Source organism: Aphelocoma coerulescens, chromosome 1 (genome assembly GCF_041296385.1).
Source record: "Aphelocoma coerulescens isolate FSJ_1873_10779 chromosome 1, UR_Acoe_1.0, whole genome shotgun sequence".
In the NCBI taxonomy this organism is placed as follows: Eukaryota; Metazoa; Chordata; class Aves; order Passeriformes; family Corvidae; genus Aphelocoma; species Aphelocoma coerulescens.
This window is the reverse complement of record NC_091013.1, coordinates 64,948,934-64,970,853: the sequence shown is the minus strand read 5'-3', so window position 1 is coordinate 64,970,853 and position 21,920 is coordinate 64,948,934. Positions and strand designations below refer to the sequence as shown.

The 21,920-nt window shown below is 40.8% G+C and overlaps 1 long non-coding RNA gene across 1 annotated transcript; it reads left to right on the top strand.

Moving 5' to 3' along the window:
* Positions 1 to 1,046: 1,046 nt before the first annotated feature.
* LOC138108229 (uncharacterized) lies at positions 1,047 to 19,413 on the top strand. The gene is made up of 3 exons (XR_011149908.1): positions 1,047 to 3,856; positions 13,660 to 13,892; positions 18,689 to 19,413. It is a non-coding gene; the product is annotated as an uncharacterized lncRNA (long non-coding RNA).
* The last annotated feature ends 2,507 nt before the right edge of the window (positions 19,414 to 21,920 follow it).

Below are 21,920 nucleotides of genomic sequence, written 5' to 3'. Positions count from 1 at the left end.
TTCATTCTTTATCACTGAGGACAGAAGAAACAATATTCCAAGCAGCAAGATTCAGAACATTTTTTTCCACTGTCTGTATGCAATATATCAGCTACTGACACATTATAATGTTTGCTTCCTTTTACTTTTACGTGATTTACAAGAAACATTAAAGCATCCAAAATCCCAATGAGGTTTCCCTTGTATTAATAATAGGAATATTCAGTGCACCTCTAAGAAAAGCTGAAGGAAAGCAGTCAGGGTGAATCAGGCTTTGTGTAATACCAAGACTGGCACATTTCCAGGTCAAAGGGGATTGATTTCAAAAGCACAGACCTCACATGGGAATCATCTTGGCACTCAACTGAACTCAAATCAAAACAAGATATCTGTTCCCTACACAGGAAGTCCACTGAGTATAAAGGCACTCTAGTGAGATCAACCTCTGTGACTGATTCTAGCCTTCAATGCTAGTTCTGTGACTGGTTATGATCTATTTACAGAACAAAGAACCCCAAAACCAGAGATTGGAAAAGCCCTGTTAGATCATGCTGAGGACACAGATCAGACATGTCTCTGGGGTCTGGGATCTCTTGGGTGCTCTCAAAGCATGTGAGTAACTTGGGTCCTTCACAGCCCAAAGAGGTGATCTCATCATAGGCTGGCTATGGGGTTCCTCTATTTTGTAGTATCATGAAGAGAACTCTTGTCCCATCCCTGGTCTTCTACACTGCTTTGAATAAAATGCTTTGGAGAAAGAATCCAACACACAACTTACAACTTTTCTTCTCTTTTATTTCACTTAAAACTCTGGGAAGGTTTGGTTCTGAGTTTATGTGTGCACATGCACACATGCAGAGATTATTTTTTCCATTCTGCTGTTGGGATGAAAAATAAATGGTTAAGACAGCTGTTGTACAGACCAGCTCCACAGATGGCAAGGGTGTGGTTTCTGCAAAGTGTGTGGACTGATTGCAGCTGAGGCAACTGAAGGCATTGAATGGCCAACACCTGAAGGAGATGCTCCAGGAAGCAGGTGTGAATTCTTTACCAGATTGAACCTGAGTGAAGCTTACAGCCTGGTCTCCATGACTTTGTGATACTAGTAAACTGGGTGAACTACATGAACAGGAATGGTGTTCAGAGATGAGTTAATCTGCTGATTACTGGGGGGGAAAAAAATTTAACCTTTTCACTCGGCACTTGAGTAGTCTATTCTTATTAGTCAAGGTCTGAAGAAAGCAACAACCCATTTGCTGAGCTCCAGTGGATAAACTCAGAACTGTTCCAAGAACCAGAGGACTTCAAGGAGGAATTGAATTCCCTAAGAATTTCCTATTGCATCCTGGTGTCCATGAATGCAGATATGGTGAATGAAGTTAAAAGTTACTTATCTGTCCTGACAGCACAGTCACACAACAATACATCTTAGAGATGCCGCCTACAACAGGAGAACTACCTGTCATTTGATGCTGTCAGCATGAAGAGCACTAGAGGTAATTATACTTAATGGTGCCAGATGAAGAGACACAGGGAAGGCCAACCCGTATTCATTACTGGTCCAGAAACTGCTTTTAGGCCCATTTGAAAACAAGCTCTGAAGGCACCTTCCCAAATGACCAAAAACTCAGCTCTGATTTAAACTTCTGTGATGTTGTTCTGCACCATAACTCCCGTAATTGTTGTCTCTAGAGGGTAATTTTCAAAGGCTTCAGGACAGGAGCTTTGTAAACAATTGACTTTTTTCAGCTCTTCAACTAAGCTGAAAAATTGAGATTGAAATTGTTTGCAGCCTCTGTCAAATGGCAACTTCTTTTTTTTTTTTCTTTTCTCCTTGAACAATAGACAAAATAATTACAAAGTAAAATCTGTTTCAGGATTCAAACCTTGCACATTTTTCCTTTGGTTTTTGAGATGTTAATTTGTTTAAAAAGCTTTAAGATTAAATTTTTGATGTTTCGCCTGTCTCTTTTCCTCCTGGGGGTGAAGCTACTTGCTGTATTTTACTTATATGTGCAAGTAGCTCTGGTCCCCTTTGTTATCCCTCTGTCCTGGTTACATTTTCAATGCAGAGAAATGCTTCCTCTCTCTCCCCCTGCCAGGTAGTCTGTCCTCTTCAGGATGGACAGAGGCCTATCACACAAGGCTGTGGTTATTAATCTAAACTGAATCTCCTTGTTTTGTCCTCTAAGAATGTCTCTCCTAACCACCATTTGGGAGAGGGAAGATGCTGTCCAGCCAAAGTTGTCAAGAGCTTGTAGCTAGCACAATTAACAACATCATATCTTGATAGCACCCTTCACCTAAGGAAGGGAAACTCCTGGGAATAGCTAGCTGAGAAAAATATTTTCATGTGAGTTAAGTCTAATGGACCTTGTCTCTGTTAGCTTAGCAAATAGACTGCAATGCCTGGACGAGTCCATTATCAGAGACAGCTCCTGGAGACTGAGTGAGGCACCAGAAGACTGAAAAAAGACATATGTAGGGCCTGTCATGAAAAAAAAGGGCAAAGAGATTGAAGAATCAAGAAACTTAAACAGCTATCATAATTAAACTGTTGGAAAAACTCTGAAACACAGCAAGCAAAAAATGAAACTGTAAGCCTCTAAGGAGAGACTGAGTAACTGTCAAAGTAGATTAGTCAGGAGTAAAATACTTTTAACCAGTGTACTTCATGGACTAGGAAAACTGGGTGGATAGCCTTTCTAAAAAAAGAAACTGTTGATGGAAGGAAGAGTGTCTTGGAAAACTTTCATGAAGTCTGAGGTAACCTCAGTGTCATTTCTGTTACATATTTTGCTGCTTACTTTAATGGTAGAGGGGAGAATAGAGATATTAAGTTGGCCTATAAAACAAGTAGTTAGAGACTGTGAGACAGGCTCAGACTCCAAAATAAACTTGAAAAATTGAAAAAGTGGTCTCTGGAAAAAAAAAGCAGCAATTTAATAAGGACAAGTGCAAGCTACCATGCAGGCAGAAATGCTTCAGTAAATACAGAATGGGGGACAACTGAGTGAGTCAATGGAGTTATTATTTTTTACATCCTGTCCAGATGTGACCTTTTAATGACACTGAACCCATGAAGAAATCACATCCACTGATTATTAGAAGTGATTATTCAAGCAGGACGGGTTGATATTAGTCATTATGTTGCTGTTGGATTGAAAGTCTGTAATTCCAAAACCAATAAGATGCTGACACTTCAGCTGGATTGCAGATGGACCCAGTTTCACCACTGATACCACAATACAGCAGGAAATGCTTAAACTGTTGGACTGATATAGGTAATGGCTGTTTTGGCGCCTACAGATTTCCGTAGGGAGTGAAATGTCACCACATTAATTTTGTGGATTTTTGCTCTCCACTTAATTCAATCCAAGTCTAAACGAAGCTTGCCAACTGCCAGCATGCAGGAGAACTAGCAGTCTGGACTGCTGCAAAATTTATTCCCCTGCCCCAAGATTGGGAAAGAGATCAGCCCGTGCAGCAATGACTTCATTCTCACTAGTGGCTACGGGAACATGGAGGACCAGATGTACACCATACCTCTGCCCCTGCAGCTGGCAGGAAATGCCTGTCAGTGGAAGAACAGGGTGTACAACTGTATTTGTAACATCTTGAACCAGATGAATTTAACTACAGCTGCCATTATGTACAATTACACAGCTTGTATGAGAGCAAGACTCTGCTGCTGTGGTAGTAGACACTGCTACACCTTCCACAGTATGGCTGACTTGTCTCCCCAGTTAGTTCAATGGTATCCTTCACCTCACCAAGCCTCACTGCCCCTGCAGTGGTGGCAGGAGGGATGCCACCCTTCATCCACAGATGTCTGCCACCCTACGCAACTGGCTACATTGCCAAGACATCGTGACAGGTTTGTTGGCTACTCTAATTTGCTCTCTGAAATTCTTGGTAGCCAGTGCAAACACAGCTTGTGCCTATTCAGAAATTCTGCCTGAATATTTTACGGAGAGCCTTATTTCCAGCATAGAGAACAATGCAATCAAAACTGATCACATGAAACAAGTAGAAACTCATAAGAGCAATAGACTTCATTTACTGACAGTAGACTACAAGATATAGTGCAGCAGTAGTAATGAAAAGCAAGGACGGCAGAGCAGATAAGACCTGCTAGTTGAAGATACTGGTGAGAAAATGGCAAAGGGAGTTGTGCTGCATAGCACCCATAGCAAGAGATTCCAGTGGTATCTAGAGGTTTTAGACAAAGTTGGCACATGTTAAATAATGTGCATAGATCTATGAAATTAACAAACCCCACAATATTTCAGTATCTTCCAGACTTCCCTAAGTCTTTTGAAGATTTCTCAGTATCTTTCCCCTTATTTCCACTATTTGTCATGCCGTGCACTACAAAAGCACATGTGGGAAGCTTAAGGGTATAAGCCAAATAATTTCTAGAGGAAGAATTCACTCATCTTTTCTCATCCTTGCTTTCTAAGGCCTGAACAAATGAGATTGTGGGAAGACTGGTAACATGGTAGTTTCCTGGTGTTGCAGAAATACCTATATAAAGTGTATCTCAGGAAGAAGTTGTTGTATCAATGCAGTCCTAGGTGAAAGGACAGCTCGAATTGCAGGCACTTTTGTCTGGGGCTTCTGTTTGTCAGGTCACACTGGGATAGACAGAGGTTTTTTGCTGCTGCCTCAGCAGAAATGACTCTCAATTCAGGGACTCTACATACTTACATATGAGATGAACATATGTTTGGAAGAGACAATTAGTTAAATAATGTATAGTGAAGGAAGTTTGCAGTGGAAGCGAGTCATGTTTGGAGAGGAACAAGTGCATAGAAGAAAACTTTTTGACTAATACCTTCCAGATGTTGCAGCTTTCACACGTCTGTGCTCATGAGAGCACCTGTTGATGCCAGCATTTGGTCTCAACCAGCTAAGACTGGGTGCTGAACTGCCTGAGGCTGGGGAAGGCAGAAGAAGCCATTGCTCTTCAGCTGCCACATTCAGTGTCTTGATAAAATCTGTGCAAGCCTGGCAATTGGGAGCATCACAGAGGCTGTCAGGTGGGAACCTGGCAGGGCTCCCACTAATTAAAGCAGTCAGTCATTTTCAGCAGAACTCAAGGCCATGAATGTTTTGCATTCCACCTCCCGCTTCCCCTCACTGCAGTACGGCACAGCCACACAGAGGCACAGCCACACAGAGGCACAGCCTGCCTTCTGTGAGGCAGGGCTCTTCCTCCTCACTTCACTTGGGAGAGCTGTTTAAAGAATGTGAGGAATTTTTCAACCTGATGATCCTCTCTACATTTTCACAGGCAGAGCAAGCTGTTTGGTGGTGCTCCCTGACAGCTACTTCCCCTCAGGGGCACACACAGACAGCATCCCTCAGAAAGGCAGCAGAAGGTAATGTTTTAATGAAAATGTTAAACCCGTGTTGATGCTCTTCTGGACCTGAAACTTGAGTGTTTGGGGAACTGATGGCATCCACACACTAAATAGGCAAATCAGCATTTTGCAACTCAGACCCATGCCATTCTTGGCTGATAAGTGATTTTGGAACACCACTTGTAGCAATGTAAACCAGAGTGAAGGTCAGGCTTTGGTCCATGTCATGGTTCTCACTTCACCAGAGGTGGGCTTATGTCCTCAGGGGAACAGGATAAAGGCAATAAACACAGACATAGAATCATAAAGAGTTTAGGTTGAAAGGGACTTTTAAAGGCCATCTAGTTAGCCCCCTTGCAATGAGCAGGGACACCTACAACTAGATCAGGTTGCTCAAAGCCCTGTCCAGCCTGTCTCCAGGGCTGGGGCATCGACCTCTTCTCTGGGCAACTCGTGCCCATGTTTTACTGCCCTCCTCATAAAAAATGTCTTACTTATAAAAGAAATATAGGACAACAGCCTGCCAAAAGGTCTGTTTCCATGTTTCTTATAAAGCCCCTTTAGGTGATGGAAGGCTGCAATAATATCTTGCTGGAGCCTTCTCTTCTCCAGGCTGAGCAACCAACTCTTTCAGCCTGTCTTCACGGGAGAGGTGTTCCATCCCTCTGATCAGCTTTATGGCCCTCCTCTGGACTTGCTCCAACAGGTCCATGTCTTTCCTGTGCTGGGGACTCCAGAACTGGACACAGTAGTCCCGATAGTGTCTCACCAGTGCAGAGAAGAGGGGCAGAATCCCCTCCCTTGATGTGCTGGCCATGCTACTTTTGTTGTAGGATATGTTTGGCTTTCTGGGCTGCAAGTGCACGTTGCCAGCTCATGTCCAGTCTCTCATCTATCAGCACTCCCAAGTCCTTGTCCTCACAGCTGCTCTCAGTCCTTTCCTCCCTCACCTTGCACTGATACTGGGGGATGCCCCAACCCAGGTGCAGCACCTTGTGCTTGGCCTTGTTGAACCTCATGAGGTTCACATGGACCCATTTCTTGTAAGTTGATAGAAGTGTACATATATGATCTTATTCATGAGGCAATTTTTATACATTCTTTTATTCTTTTAAGTGGATATTTAAAAGAATTTGGTAACTACCCAGGATCACACTAATGAGGTTGCATGCTCACTGACTGCAGAAATATGTTAGTAGCCCAGTGACAAAAGGCAGCTGAGCTATGAAATAATGGAGCACACGAAGAGCTAAGCAAAAGGGTCAGAATAGTAGCTGCAAAGATTTTAGCTGCCCTGTGACAGGGTGATGCATGTGAACTGAAGCAAATAGAGCTGGAAGAGATGTTTGTGGGACTATTAATTTTAATGCAATGCAAAATATCCAATGACAAGGATGGAAGTTACACTTCAATGCCACAGAAGATGATTCAGACAGTAACAAAGGTCAGATGGGGAAAGCTATTAAGATAGATGCCTATGTGATGTCTCCTGTTGAGTTCTTGATTGGATCTGAAAAAGAAATGAAGAAAAAGGAGCACCTCCATTTGGAAGATGTGGTTTGAAAGATTACCTAGACTAGTCTAAATCTGTAACTGATGGCCAGTAAGAAAAACAAGTTCTTGCTGTGACATTTAAGTTTTTACTGAGTATAGGGAAAGTTCAGATTAATGCCTATATCTAATAGAGGTAGCAAGTCTAGATCAAGAGTTCATCCCAGCCAGCCAACTAAGGTGTCTAAAGTATATTTGTCTAGATGAATTTAGGATTTTAAGATTATTTAATAGCAATCAGACTTGAATGAATGTCCATAGACACTGATGGTTTAAAGAAATCCATATGCAAGAGCTCCTGGCACACTCCAGAGTTATCCTCTGTGGAAGTCAGAAATAATGCTGAAAAATAATATGTGGAGATTTTACATGTGCTTTGTCACTATTGAGAGTGGTGTTCCTGTATCTGTCACATAAGCATAAGAAAAATAGTCCATAGAAGCAAGAGATGTGAAAATAAAAAGAAATTAAGGAAATGCAGTGTACCTTTAGACTGTATCATAACCCTTCTCTGTGGTCTGATGTCAGCTAAGTTTCATACGAATCTTTCACCCAACAGTACCATCAAAACATATGGGGCAAAATATGGGTTGGGGGTGGTTTTGTGTGTGTTTTTTTGGTTTTGTGTTTTTTATTGCTGGCTTCCTTATCCCTTTACAGTCTGAGCATCTGTATTTTATGAAGGGTCTGATTTAAGAGTCAGCCTCAAGCACTTCAAGATTTCTTTGTTTTTTTCCATCAATTTTTTCTATGCAATAGGAAATTTGGCTCTTTTGTCAAACTATGTCTACTTCATTCAGAATGAACAGCTAGTTTATTCCAGCTGTCAGGTGAAAGTTGTCCATCTGTACTAAGTATTACAGAAAATGGACAGCTCTGACATCTGGAAGGCATGAGGGGCAGCCATAAGAATAGAATTTGTGTTTGGATTGCAGCAAGTGCCAGCATTTGATATTCATCTCTTGAGTGAGCACGCTGTAGAAAAATGATTTTTTTGTCTCTAGACAGGGAAAGTGGAAGTCAAGAGTGGAACTTCAAATTTAGTAAACAAGAGATCTTGAGAAACTGTTGGAATGGGACTCAGTGAAGAATGAAGGAACAGAACCACTGGTTGAATTGTGTGAAATAAATAGTGCCTGGTTTATAAAAGGGGCCACAATTTGATGGGATGTGACACCCTGTTGGAGGCTGTGGAGCCTCAACACTGGAGCAAACTGGGGGCAAGGGACTGGAACAGAGGAAGGAAATATCAGCAAGCTCAGTGAACAGGCAAACTGCAAACATTTGGCACTAAGTGCAGAACTGATAAGGATCAAAACAGAGTCTATATTTTGGACTTCGTAAAATCAGGTGCATGACTCAATGAGTCCAAGATAAAAAGAATGGGATTACTCCCAATAGGCAAGGGCAATGGCATTATTCTCTGATTTGAAGCCATATCTCTAATCTGTATTTAAAGCTCTGTACAAAAAGCTCCAGTCATTCAAACTTTGGGGCTATCACTCCTGAATTAACACGTAAGGCTTTCTCAGCTCCTCCAGCAGCACCCAGTCCCCTGGCCCAGGGCTAAACAGAACAAACAAGCCTTTGCAATAGCCACATCACATACAGTTTGAATTGTCATACTTTAGTGTCTTTGATGCTCCAGCAAATTAAAAGTCTCAGAGTTTCTCCAGAAGGATTGCATTCAGCATGTTTGTCACGGAGGCAGAAAGGCAGTCCTGGGTGCCAAGGAGGAGTCTATTTCTATTAAAAAAATGCATTTATAATTTTGTATTATCCTGACCATGCCAAGTGCCCCTATGCATGACTTCATACAGCGTCCTGAGTCTCTCTTCTCAGTATCTGTTTGTAATTTTTTTCCACAACCTATGCATTATTCAAAATTTTTATGATGCAGAAATCTGGCAGCTGTCCCTACAAGCACCAAAGAACTGTTTGATTCATTAGATACATGCTGCATACCAGAAAGCATCCCACAACATAGTTTTGTATAATTTGTTGAGGGCATTCAGGTCAATACAGAAAAACAGTTTGAAACTTGCTGTAATACATTTTTAAGGCTGTCCTGAACCAGGGTCCCGTTTCTCAATTTCCAAGTTATTATTTTAAATCATAAATAACTAAAGCCAGCAGAAATCAAATGTTCCTGGGGAAGAAAAGCCCCCTAAAGTAGAGAATGTGCTAGCAATTGACTTGTCTCTTAATTGTTGTTTTTTACATCTACCTGTGCTTTTTAATATACATAATCACACTACTGGTTTCAGAAGTTCCATACACATAGGTTTTAAAACATTTTAAAGCACCTTTGACAGGTAAAGAATAAAATGTAAAATGAATGTAAAGGACAAGAATACAGTTGTGTTCAGGGAGGCATTTTCTAGTTCTGATATCCTGGCTTCTCTTGCATAGCACTGCTTTCTTGATTTGATCCCCTTGTCTGTATGGATGGTTTCATTCATCTTGCTCTGTACAATGCAAGATGTGTGATGTGAGTCACTGTTGAACTTGCTCCCCTTTCTCTAACCAGTCATATCAGTCTTGTTTATTGTCACTGCCGTAGCAAATGAGAGCTCCCAGCAACCTCAGAAATTTTTCTTCTGTGCTTCTCAGGTATGAATAGAAGGTGGGAATAGCAGACGCTTCAATGTTGCGGTCAAAGTATTCCTTTCTACCTTTCTGGGTTTCTGCTCCCAGCAGTGACCCACCCAGAACCCCCCACCTGTTCCTGTGACACCCAAACAGGCCACAAAATCAGTAACAGGCAGCATAATACTCTGTGCCGTACTAGGTAAGTGGGGTATGGAACACAGACAATGAAATTCATGAGAGACAAAGAATCCAATTAGAAAAGGAGAAAAACCCAGCCATAGTACTGAAAGAGCAGATAACATTTGCACAAAGAAAAATATAATTACAGTGATTCAGTCATAAAAATAATGTTGGTAGAAAAGCAAGATTACGCCTCATCATGTCCCAGAAGCTCAACATTCTTTCTGTTTCTTAGGACCTGTGAATGCTGCCTGGGGACACATAGAGAAGTGGTAGGCTTTTAGTCATGTGGGACAGAGCTTTTTTGTGGCCTTCAGCAAGAGCCTCTCTCCAGCTTGGCAAAGAATACCAAGAATAGAAGTGGGACTGTCACGAGCAGCTATCATGGTGACAGTGCTCATGCAGCTGTGTTCAAACTATACAAACTAAATCTGAAGGTTTCAAAATGTTATTTTTTTTGCTGGAGGGGTTTTCTTCCTCTCCAGTGCACTCTCTTCAATTTCTCTGGCATGTCTGCAATCCACCTCAGACAGCTTTAAATTCCGTTTTTGGGTCCCACTTGCTCACCGGAGAGCCAAGCACGAAGCACCAAAAAGTTTTAAAGCTCCATCATTCTGTATTTTAGGTGATAAAAGGTATCTGCACTTGGGGCTTTGGATACACAATGTTTCACTAAACATGAATTTATTGGAAGCACAGAGAGTACTACCATACTTTGAAATCAAAGCAGCCAGGTCTTGTTGTGGTTTATTGATAAAAGGCAGCTGAAGACAAGACAGAGAAAAGAGCAATCACTGTTTAGGATTCGAGAAAGTGTGTGGAGGCAGTGCTTGTGTTACTGTGGCTTGGAGAAACTGAAGCAGCAAGGGGGCTAATCAGCTGAGCTCATTAATGGAGGAAAGCAGAGTGACAGAAAGTGTGCCTGCTGCTAGGAGAGACTTCTGAGAGAAGAGTCTAGAGAGCCTGGAAAATGTCATGGTGCTGCTGCTAACTCGATCCCTGCTGCCAGCAGCTGCAAGAAGCCAGCCCAGAGGAGGATCCCTACACCAGGAGCATCTGCTAGAACGCTGCTCCTGGTTTGCTGACACTATGGCAAACACGGACCAGTTGGACGAAACAAATTGTGGTGCAAAATGTTGGGGTGTCCCCCCGTGCAGTGGCAGGGGAAGCTGGTCCAGAGTCAGATTGGCCAAGGACACAGGGACTGAATTCAGGGGGAGCTCACTGAGCTGCTGTATGGCGAGTTAGAGGTGAGGGGGCTCCCAGCAATCCTGGGTGTCAGTGTCTTCTACTTGGTGATGTCAAGAGCAGCAATAGAAGTACAACCATATGACAACTAAAAAAGAGGAGGCAAAGATTATTCTGGAAAGGTTTTCTTCTGACTTGAGTGATGGCTCTGGGAGGCAGTAAGTGGATTGCCAAACCTCAGCATGAGGTGCAGCTCAATAAATAAATTTTCATCAGGGTACAGCCAAGGTAAAGTAAAAGACTGAGAAAAGGGCAGAAAATGGGCACACAAAAGACTTCAATTTAGGTCTGGAGCTGGGTAGACACACAAGAAAGGCCAGAACCTAAAAAGAATAAGAGTCCACCACCACAGTTAAATCTAAAATTGGTGATATATTGAACATTTGGCTAATATAATGAGGAATGAAGGGGATCAGTGTATGTTTTAGTATATAGTAATGCCTTTGACTGGTTGATTGGACCCTGGATGTGCCAGCAGGGTACAGCCATAAAGACTAGCTGGAATAAATCCTGAGCCTAGACTGCTGCTGTGGAAAGGTATTGCTTCTTCAGGAAGGACATTTTCAGGGCAAAAATCGTTGCACTGGCCATTGTGAGTGAAACCCAAGGGATAAAACGTGGCTTGTACAAGACTTAAGAATGACAAGAGAAGGAAAGTAAGCTGCAGAGGGGTGCAGGGTGGTTGCAGATTAACAGAAGGATTTACCTCTTCTCTCCTTGTCTGACTTCCCTGGCTTTCAACATCCTCTCCTGCCAGCACAACATCTCTTACTCATTCCTGCTCTCTTCCTGTGCTATGGAGTGTGGTACCGAGGGTACAGATGAACACAGGGCCGGGGCAAAAAATGGCGGGGTGTCAGTGTGTGCAAGTCACTGTGGGTCAGAGAGACAGGGGGAAAGTGTCTCAGGGATAAAAAGCTCTGGGAAGAGTTAAAAATAAACACACATACAAGAAGAGAAAACAGCATATAAAATAGTGTGAGGAGGGAAAGATAATGAGAGGAGCCTGAGGGAGGGAAAATAGAGGGGCTTGAATGAAAATGGGAAAGTACAGAAGAGGTACAGCAGAGAAGGGAAGAAACAGACGGAAGGAGCAATAGCGCTCTTTGGAAAGAAGTGAGGAAGAGGAGTAAACATGAAACTGAGATACAAAAGCAATGGAATAGTATGAAATTTAATTAATTGAGGAATGAAATGAACACAGGCAGCTTTTTAGGCATTGTCCCCCAGAAGAAACCACATAAAACTCAGTGCAAACAAAAGTACATGTGTGAGTAGGGTGGTGTTACCCTCCTTTTGTTTCTAATTCCCAGTTTTACTGTCTGTGGTATCTTATTCCTTATGTCATGCTCACATGGTAATACAACAGAATTATATGTCTAATTAGATGATTTTGTATTTTGCTAACATAACCTTCTCCTTTTAAGTTCTTGCTTAACTCGGAAGTCTGGATGTAGAAATCAGGAAAAAGATGAGGCACAATGAATCCCATCCACCATATGAAGCTCAAGAAAAACAGCCTTACTGTGCAGGAAATCAAGATAGCAAACAGACTAGTATGGTAGAGCAGTGGAGCTTTCCCTCTTGCACTATACAGAAGTGTAGAGAAGACTGCCAGGATTACGGATTCTTAGAGTGTGTATCCATGGAAATCGTGTGGGCTCACTTCAGAGTTGGTGTCACAAGGGCCAAAGCATTTTCTAGCCAGCAGAGAAAATTTCTGTGGCTTATACAAGGGTGGTAAGCAGAACATGTGGATCCCAAAAGCCCTGAAGGGGTTTGTAGCAGCTGAATTTCACCAATCTGAACAAAATAATGGAATAACAGAGAAAATGCAAAGCCATGGGCTTCTTTGCTGAACTTCACCTGAGAGGAAAAATGGCCGAGAGCTGACCTGAAAAGGGAACCTTTTGTGTGGTTTAAGTTTGGAAAGGGAACAGAAGCAAGCTAGAGTTTGGTGGGGGGAAGGTGTGTTTTCCATGTGTTTCTAGCTGACAGCTCTGTAGAGAGAGGTTGATGAACAAGTGTGCTCAGTCTTGGGCAATGCTTCCAGTTTCCAGCTCAGGAGTGGATTTTCAGCCGGTAGGAATCAAATGAATTTATATCGGCAGAGGACTTGAGACCTATTTCTCCCAAGAACAGGACAAATGAATTCTACTCCTTTTTTGGCGAGCTCTTGCCTTCAATTAATTCTTTTCATAAATGTGTCATCAAGCAGCTTATCCCCATGTGACACAAGAGGCATTTTGTGAGGGTTTTGGCAGTATCTGCTAGGTTAGAAACCATATTATCATTTGAATTATGATAAGAAGTGACAAGAATATAGGCAAGATTTAATTTACATTGTTTTTAAAGACATACTAAATTTTTCATAAAATTGGTAAAAAAAACAACAGACAAGGTTGATCCGCCTGCCTTGAAGTTCTGTGCAATATTTTATAAATCAAAACTCAGCATTAATTCATGTTATAAACTACTGGAACTGATGAGAAGCCTCATGAGGGAATCAATACAGAGAGTGTTTTTAGTAAGGTCTTGAGAATAAAAGAATGGTTCTTCAGTGGAAAAGGTATGCTGGGCACAGAAAAATATGTCATGAAGAGCAATAGAGAAGCAAAAGCAGAGGACACTGAACTGGACTTGGAGGGTGAATAGCCCTAAATGTATTATTACTTAGTTTATATTAAATGGTAGTGGATGGCTGTGTCAAAAATATCTTTTTCATTCCTTTACTTTCTTGCAGGCAGCTCCCCTGAGCTGAATGAATCAGAATATCAGTGAATACGCTATGAGACCATTTGCTCCCTGAGAGGTGTGTGCAGAGAAGCAGAGGGTCTCACTGAGTAGGGCCTTCCCTGCAGGTATTCCTCTGGTCCACGTCCTTGCCTTGTGGAGTCCCATGGCACACGGCAGTCAGCCAAAGGATGAAGATGGAAAGTGAGCTCCTCTTATTCCTGTTACAGCCACTACTGACAGGTAGGTTCTTATCAAGACTATAACAGTCCAACATATTTAGGATCTTAATCTAATTTTTTCCTGTTATTTCCTGAGAAGATAACTGTAGTTAGAAGCATGTGGGGAGAAGACTGTTTCTCCAAGCTTCCTTCTCCTATGCTCCTCAAAAGAATATGAGAATGAGAAACATGAGGAATGATGGATGTGTTGTCTGGTGTGACTTACGTTGTCTGGCTGTGACTTACGGTGACACGGTTGACAGACAAATATTCCTCTTCTCTGTGCCACCTGCAGTAACATCGGTCCAGAGGCTGAATCCTTCTGAAGTCCAACTAAACTTTATTATGACCCTTACAAGATCTATTTTAAGATTTTTGTGAGATTTTAGGTCACCATGTAGGTTTTCAACTCAAAGCATGGCTTAGTCCCTTACACCCAGAAGCTACAGGCCATGCACACTTCTGTTTTCCAGCACAGGCTCCCAGAAACAGTGCTTTGAGCCCAAATCTGACTTGGTTTCTGAAAAAAATCAGGATACTGGAACAATTTTTCATCTTCAGAGACAGAAAAGATGTAGTATAGCTGATTAGTTTTGTCTCCAAAATAATACTGCTAATGCTCAGGACAGGCTTTTGATTGAAGATTTAATTTAAAATTCCAGGTGTTCAGGAACTCTTAGTGCACTTGGAATTCTGGATCTCTAAGAATTTATCTTACACTAAAGAAACTTCTTTAGGTTTAAATACATGGGAAAATATTACAGTTTTAATATGTGCCAATTGTCAATATCCCCTTGCATTCTTCAGTTGTGAGGAACAGACACAACTATTTTGAGATCCTATGGAACCCCCCCCCCCAAAAAAAAAAAACCCAAACAAACAAAGAAACCCTCCAAGTTTGGAAATATTAATGATTAGTTGCAGTTTCTGTGAAAAGTATTTATTTGCTTGTTCACTTTAATTTTTCAGCTACTGCATATCTGAAATTGAAATGTTTATGCTTATGCAGGAAATACAAATGAAAACATAAAGAAAAACCAATAGATTTTAATATGTAGGACAGGAAGAGCTTAGCAGAAGGGTAATATTGGGCAAGAGAATAAGACAAATTCAGAGTTTTTGCTGTATATTAGCCAGGCATAAAAAGGACCCAGTGTCTACTGAAGATATTGATTTCACTACATATTGATTCAGGCCTAGAAACACTTCATTTGATATCAAAGAAAGCAGGCATGAAAGCCCACAAGAAGTCTTTGGCTTTCTCAGGAACAGTCAAACACCTGAAAGGTGATTTTCATGTTGACCAGCATTATTAGGTGTCATAGTTTTTAAAGAACTGTCTTTGAGTCTAACAAAAATACAGCTCTTCTTGTCTTGGGTTAATGAATGTGCACAGCTGTCCTGAGCACAGCTGGAGTTCCCATTCCACATGCATATTTAAGATGTCAAAGATGCTCCCTTCCTGTGTTATGGGAGAAAATCAACATTTTTCACAGGTCTTCTGAAAAGGCAGAGAGTGTGACAACAGGTAATTTTAAACAGGTAACAGCCTGGTTGTTATGGCATCTCCAAGACTGCTTGTGTAAGTAGCAAATGCATCTGTGCTCCAATTTTCAAGTGAGTGCTGAACCATTGTTTTATTAGTTTTTCACAGGAGGAAGCAAATTTGTACATTCTGGCCATCCTATTAGTTGTTCTGCACTGTGCTTCACAGAAAAAAACCCCAAAAAACAACCAACCAAAAAACCCTCTCTGTTTCCCTTATTGCTAGGAGAGAAGGGTTGCTTAAGCTTCTATGTAACCCAGCAGGCAGGGGACATGACCAGCCTGCAAGAAATACAGATTCATTTTTCTCCCTCATCTGCTACCAAATTGGTTATACAGACTGTGTAAGACATTCTTCCTGAGACAGCAGTAGGTTTTTCTTCTCAGAAACAGTGGAACAAAACAGATTTAAGATTTTGTTGAAATGATATTTCTGAATCCTTATGCCCCTTAGCTCCTTTTTCTCCCTTGCAATACCCTTTCTTCTTCAACAGATGTAACCAAATAATAAGGATTTTGTCAGAATTACCCCAGGCAAAGTCATACACCAAACTCAGCAAAACTACAGCACTGTAAAACTGAAATACTTTTGTCTTTTGTATGTATGTTCTTGCTATTTGTTTGCTTTCTCTTACATTAGTACAATAGTTGTGTGTAGCTTCAGGTCAAAAACTTTTTAGTAGAATGGGAAGGTCTTACACCATTGCACAAATTCAAAGACACAGATAGAAATCTTATTTATTGCCTTCAGAAATATAAATGTCTCAAAAGAATAAAAATTTAACATTATGCGAAGAGTTCAAGTACTGTCAAGTACTTTGTAAAAAACGTGTAAAATGGACTTGTTCACCAGTTCTTTATTCTTCATATCTGACTCAGAGGGACCTTACTGATGTCTTGAGAGGAACATCTTGAAATCTTTAAGTTGAAGCACACACGCCTTAGAATAGCACAGGGCATTTTTTTTTCTTGCAGACTTCCCAGAACTGGTAGGAGACAGCTATTTTTATGCCACCAGATTTACCAGTTCATCTTCCACTCTCTCATTCCATTGCTGGTATTCTCAGAGCCTCCTGACACCAAATGAATCATTAGGGAGATATCCGAACTGCTCAAATCTTCCAGTGTCCTTCTGGTAGACCATCACTAGCATGAGTGTCTAGAATTTCTGGATTGGCATTGGAAATGGGATTAACCATTTAAAGACCTTCAGAGTGAGACTTGCCTGTGAAGAATGACTGAACATGTGAAAAGCAGATGGAAGAGCTCATTATTCTTTAAGACTATGGGATCCCACACAGTTTATATTATGCAAGGATGAGAAGCTTGTTGGAGCAGCCAGCTGTGAATATGGAGCTGTAATATGTAATTCAGGAAAGTAAGGTCTAAATAGAATTGAAAGAGCTGACAAAGGCATCATCCTTCTCATCTCCTTCCAGCTTCCAGAACCTCTTCCAAGGAAGATGACACACAATCTTTTTTTCAAGAAAACCCAGAGGAGAATCACCTTGCTCAGGCTTCATTGAAGGAGGGAGCTTTTGGAAAATCTGCAAGTGCAGAAGGGTCTTTTCAGTCCAGAAACCTCTTCATTTTCCAGTTGTGCAAAAAACACACAGTGCAAATCCATCAAATCCATGTTGAGTGGTCTGCAGTGGACAGTACCCATGAAAAATGAAAAACCTAAAAGTGCATTTAATTATAAATATTTTTCTGCCAATCAGTTGCTACCTTTAATATCAACAATAGCTCAAGGCTGTCAGGGTTCATAAAGGTTAACAGACACTTGGCAGAAAGTGCTCCATGCACAGATTTGGAAAGGACCAGTCCCCAGACTTGTATCTTTGTGTATATTTGTAGTGGTATTTGATATTCTTCCCCTGATTCACGGAAGTGGATCATAATTCTCCAAAGTGAAGTGTGCTCTGCTGTTTTAAGTCACTCCTCCCCATGTTACCCCTTTTCCTGGAGAGACTGTGTGGCATATATCCTCAAAGCTCTGTGTGCAATATGCAAAGCTCTTTGGTGTGAAGTTTCCTAAGATGCTGTGAAACATTTTCCAAAAATCTTTTATTCAAATAGCACTACTTTTTCCTCTCTTCCTAATGTGAAACCAATGCATTTCTGCTTTATCTTTTTTTGTGCCTGTAATGAAACCTTTACTGGCTGAAATTTCTCCATGCTACTTGTCTCTTTGAAAGCAGCTGATGTACCAACATATACTATATTAAGGATTGACAACTGGGAGGAAAAAGAGTACAAGGAATCAGTTCCCCAAATTTTCAAAGTACTCAAACCCCCTAAATCTAAAAGAACTTTGCTGAATATCTTAATTGTTGAAAAAAATGGGTAAATAAAATAATAAAAAAGCAAATACTCCATCCAAGAATGCACATTCAATGCAATTTAAAAAGAAAGAAAACAGTTGTAGTAGTAACGATCATATACTTTTTAAGTTCTTAAAGCACAAGCCAGCCCATATAGGATAAATCTTGCCCAAGCATTAGATTTTAAGCAGAAAATATCAAGGTTTATTTTACTTGCAAGTAAGAATTGCAGCCTGAGCTTGAGTGCAAGGCCAAAAGAGTACTGCCCAAGGGCAAAGACCTTCTTGATCTAATCACCAGTACATAGTTTTAATATAGTAAATGCTCCATAAAATCACCTTGCAAATACAGAAACTAGAAATGATTAACCTTTGTCTCCAGACAGACTGGATCTACCTTCTAACTTCCATTTTGTACCCAGCAGTCATGATAGTCAGTAGTGAGTCCCTGCTGAGAATCTGAAAAAGCTCTCCTTCACAGACCCCTGTCTGTGGCCTATGCCTTAGCTTATAAAACAATTTACACATTCTCTGAGCTACTTAAAGTCTTCAAATGTTTACTAGCACTGTCATATCACCTCCTTAAAATGGCCTTCTCTATTCTCAAGTGTTTGTTACTTGCTCTTTAGGTCAGCAGCTGTTGCCTTTTGGGTGTGTACAGCAGCAATTCTGCAGGCTCTGAGTACCATTGATGATTTACAATTTCTTAGACAGCTGAAAATAACTGGTCAGGGTGAAACTCTGCTTCACGGCACCCACCTGCATGCAGCTCAGGTGTCCAGCCTGGGACCACAGCCTTGGTCATGTTGCTTCATTGTCACAGCAGAGAGAGAGGGTCATCACCAGATAAGAATTCAAATCACCTTGCAGAGATGTCTTGCTTTTAAAACACCTTAGGACTGAGAACTCCTGGCTTCCTGGTTTAGGCGCCCTGCTTATCTGCTTTTCAGGTATGGAGGAACCTGATCCTACACCGACCACGGAGTAATCCCTTGTGTTCCTGCAAAGTGGTTGCTCATTCCAGGAAATAAGGAAGAAATTCAGTCATGGATTGGTTCATATTTTGAAGTAATTTAACAGAATGTTCACTATTTGTACAGGCTTCTGATGTAAATACTGAGTAGATGAAGCATTTATCACAGCAACCAGGGGACTATCCTAAGACCAGACTGCAGGGTAAATCCAAAAGCAGAGGGGTGTTGAGCAATTTCTATGTGTTACATCTGTGAACAGACAACTAATCCAGCACAGTTTGCTAACCTGCAGTAACAAACATGTTTGTGTGACTGAGAGCAAGTTTAAGATTGCTCTGGAAACAAGCAGTCTGTGACGGTAATCCGAGAGCAACATTTCATGCCATTGAAGCAAAAGCAATGCCCCAAATCAGAGTGAGCACAAGGCAAACATATGGAGTATGAGTTATTTCCCATGCACGGCAGTATGTTGATCCTCTTTGCTTGTGTTTAGGTTAAAGCTAGTATTGTTAAGTCTCCTGCAGCCCAGCAAGAAACTCAATATGCCTCAACGAAGTCGTGGGCTCCAGGAATGTTGGAGTACCAATATCTGTGATCTCTGTGTGCTCTGCAGCTGTTAAGGCCTCATAGCACTAGACTTTGGAGGAAAAAATTCACCATTACAGGCATTCACTTGTAATTAAGCTTTGCAGAACAAAAGTTTAAACAATAAAGAGAATAAATGATCCATTAAAATGGAACTTTCTAATTTTTTTTTCTGGAATGGCTGTTACCCTCATAAACACACTTAGCAATAATGGGAAAATCATCTTGCTAATGTCTAAAAAGATTACATGTGTTTAAATTTATGCTGTATTTAATTTAGCTCTGCTCAGAGCTATTGTTGTGATTCATTGAAGAGCTACTTACACGGGGGAAATATTTTGTATAATAAAAAGAACCAACAATGCAAAACCCGTAAGTCCCAAACTCCCTTGCAGCTTAAAGCCAAGTCCATGTCTTACGGTGAATATTTCCATGCTAGTACACCATGACATCAGCCTCAGACAGCTGCAAATCAGGAAACTTCTCCCAAATGCTTCCTCCACAGAAGCTTGAACAGTGAGCCAACCAGTTATGCTGCAGCTGGGATCATTAGCAGTAGCTAATGTCAGTACCAGTGGGCACAGTTTTACACTAAACTTTCCATTTTGATCCTGAAGGGTACCAGCTTAATTTGCAGTGATGCGTATGTCCCAGCAACAATCAAGTGCTACTTAAACACTGGTGTCACTGATAAAGAGTTTAAAGGAGCTGGTCTTGCTCTGTTGGTCCATTTACCTATCCTACCTAGCCTGAAAGGTATTCTTGTTACAGTCGAGAGAATTCTTGTGCAGTGCAGAATGCTGACTCCAAGGCAACAGGACAGATTTGTTTCAGCATTTTCTATTAAAAAGTGCTATTTATGTTTCACTTCTACCATTTTCCAAGAAAATTCACTGGGTAGATTACTTTTCATATCAGTTATAATTCTCCTTCCAGACTTTCATTATACAGTCCTACACAGTCTTGTGTGCAGCTAGAAAATGAGGTTTGATATCCAAACTCAAACCAAAAAGCTGACTGGTTCTGACGAGGACTTTCACAGAATCCAGTACCAGATGCTTCAGAAGAGCAGAGAAAAAATTCTGAAAAACATGTTCATAAGAAAACTGTCCTCTTCAAGTCTGGATATGTCATACTTACACACAATGTATATAAATAGATCACTGTTATTTGGTCACATGAAAACTGGTTATGCATAAAACCTCATCTATGTAATTGCAGTCATTGTTATCTCATAAACTGATAGCTCTGTTTTCAATTTCATGCAAGATTTGGCCTTTGGAATAATTTGTGGGAATGCATTCCCCTTTTTAATGATGCTTTGCATCTGAAGCGTTTCATCTAACTGATTCCAAAATGTGTCACCTTCTAGTTCCAAAACACAGTGACACGGATATGCAACTAATGCAGTCTTTTCGGTGAGGCAGCATGGAGTTATGGCACCTCTGAGATACAACCCAAGGGCCACTGCAGCCCAGACTGGCTTTTCAATGGCAGATTATGAGGTACATCTTCAGAACAGTATATGTGTACATCTTAGGACAGTTGTGAACCCTACTCGCTAATAAATAACCCTGTATTCATAGGAATAATCGGGAAAGACAGACTTTATTAGAATAAATTGCTCTAGTTCATATATTTGTAGAAATAGATTTCTCTTTGTAGGTGAATCAGCTTTAGAGAGGGAAGTTTCCTTCGGGTCAGCTATCTGCCAGGATCCAGGGAGCTGTATTTTCTCTGGGTGTTTTATTAAATGATTTGTGTGTACACAGACAAGATTCTCTTAAGTGCTGCAGATGATTTGAAAGATAATCCTGCTGGAAACTCCATCTGTACTGAATGTAAAACCTTACCAAGACTGAAATAACTTAAAGAAAACCCACAACTCAATTTCAGCTACATCTGTGCTACCTTACTAATTGCTACTACCCTTTAGTTTATAATGTTTTAAAGATATCTTCCAATCACTTTTTTTCCAGAAAGAAAAATGTATTGTGATGCTTTGGCCTAATTTTATGAAAAAGTCTTTTAAAATTTTTCTTCCAATCTGTCCTTGTCTGCAGAAGTGACCACAATCCAAAATATTTTAGTTCAGATCACTGAAAAAGTAATGAGGATTAAACTGATATTGGATTTATTGTATCACTAATAACCTCTTAGAAATTATAGAGATATTGCACACTACTTTTCAACCCTTTTCCTAGGAAATGCAAGCACTCATAATTATTAAATTTTGTTTGGCACCAATCAGTCCTTTGAGACTATAAAAATAAATGCTCTTCACACCCTACACTATGTTTTAAAAGATCTATTCTCTGTCTCTACTCATGCAACCCCTTAATTTCTGCTACTTACACAAAATAATGGTCCTTCATTACCCTTTCCCACCCATACACAAAGTCTGAAATGAATTTAGTTTAAAAAACCAAAAAACCAAAGTATGGTTAATTCTGTTATAGAAATAAAGTCAAGAGCTAATCTGCTGAACTGTGTTAGCTTTTGCCTTCTCCCTGTGTGGTTTTTCTACTAGAACATCTTGGAAAGCAGAGCGATGCCTTCCAGTGTGCTCATTCAACAGGCAGTACAAGGAGGTATTGGTCATCAGGAGGAATTCTGGACACCA